The 1,621-nt window shown below is 37.1% G+C and overlaps 1 non-coding gene across 1 annotated transcript; it reads left to right on the top strand.

Annotated features, from left to right (window-relative positions):
* The first annotated feature begins 709 nt into the window (after positions 1-709).
* On the top strand, positions 710-816 carry LOC139850991 (small nucleolar RNA R71). The gene has a single exon (XR_011760359.1). It is a non-coding gene; the product is annotated as a small nucleolar RNA R71 (small nucleolar RNA).
* Positions 817-1,621: the final 805 nt, after the last annotated feature.

Raw genomic sequence — 1,621 nt, 5'->3', positions numbered from 1 at the left:
GTTAGTTAGGGTTCGAAAACGTTGATTGGGACAAGTTTTTGGTTCTCAAGGATTCCCGCGCCGCGGAAAATTTATCGATTTTTGAAAACGTTCGCTACAGCAAGTTTCTTATCGGGTTCTGGAAATGTTCGTTAGGACTATTCACCCTTGTGGCGAATACCAGTGTAACTTGAAGAGTCTCTCCCTCCATGGAGAATTTAGAATAAACGATTTTCTTATACGAAAGTACGAACGAAAAAGATAGGAGTGAAATGAGGACTCAGAACAGGATGAGTTTATACCTTGAGGTAGCCATATCGCGCATCTAGTGGTCAAATGTTGAGACTGGGTGGGAAACGAGATAGTACACGTAGTTGTATAGTTCGGGGTTGAGTAGTAGTTGGCCGTATCAGGAGCATGAGGACGATAAGTCAAAAAAAAGAAAGAAGTATCCTTGGATTGGGTGTTATCTTAAGTTCCAGTAATATCAGATGGTAACGGTGAGATAACAGAGTTATGTAACATGGCATGTGATGACGAGGAGGTTGATCAGGTCCATGATTAAGTATTCAAATTTTTCGTGCCAAAATAACGAAATTCAGTTTCGTTGATTTTGAACGCTTGATTTGGTGATTTGTACATAAATACTCCTCCAGCGGAGGAATCTAATATACCACGAGTATGTTCATCAATACCACGATAAAAAGTTTGTACTATTTGCCCTTTTTGCAATCCATGTTGCGGAAAATTTCGTAACATTCTTTTTAATCTTTCCCATGCATCATAAAGAGTTTCGTCCGACTTTTATTTAAAAGTGGTGATTTCAGTTCTAAGTCTTTCAGCTTTTGCCGGTGGGAAAAATCTGGTAATGAATTTTTCTCTTAATTCATTAAAAGTTGTGATAGAATCAGGTTTTGATGCTTTCAACCATGCTTTTGCGTCTCCGATTAACGAATACGGAAAAGTTCTTAACTTAAATGCATCTGAAGAAACATCTTTGTTTTTGTACAGTTCACATAAATCTTCAAAAGCTTCTAAATGTTCTATCGGATTGTTATTAAGTCTTCCATCGAATTGGTTTTCACGAACCATGTGCATAAACTGCCCCTTGACTTCCCAGTTTTCAGCCTCAATTTCAGGTCTTCTTATAGATGAAAGAGCGAGAGGGGGAACATTTTGTCTGGTATTCCACATCGGTAGATCATTTGGATCAGGTGTTACTTCAGCCATTTCTTCTTTAATGACGATGGTTTCTGGTTCAGTTTTGATTTCAGGTTGACCACTAGTGTTTCCTACTTGTTTATCTTTTTTGTTGTTTTTCGGTGTTTTCGGTGTTTTCGGTTTACTAGTACTACCTAATTTTTTTTGTTTTTCTTGTTTTAATCTTTTGTTCAAGTTTCTCTCAGGCTCTGGATTAAGTGCAACGAGTTTAGGATTTCCTGAACGGGTCATACAATTACAAAATTGTATGTAGTCTTGAAGGATTTATTCACTAAGTGTATGAACATTGAACTTTCTTGAAAATGAATTTTCACGAAAGGATCGAATAACTAAAAATGATGATAAAAACCTTTAAACAAACAGATTTTCCTTCTGATTTTGTCCACATTTCGAATAGCCAAAAGATGCAGCAGAGGGGCAG

This window comes from Rutidosis leptorrhynchoides, chromosome 5, assembly GCF_046630445.1.
Source record: "Rutidosis leptorrhynchoides isolate AG116_Rl617_1_P2 chromosome 5, CSIRO_AGI_Rlap_v1, whole genome shotgun sequence".
Lineage (NCBI taxonomy): Eukaryota > Viridiplantae > Streptophyta > Magnoliopsida > Asterales > Asteraceae > Rutidosis > Rutidosis leptorrhynchoides.
This window is presented reverse-complemented; position numbering and strand designations above follow the sequence as displayed.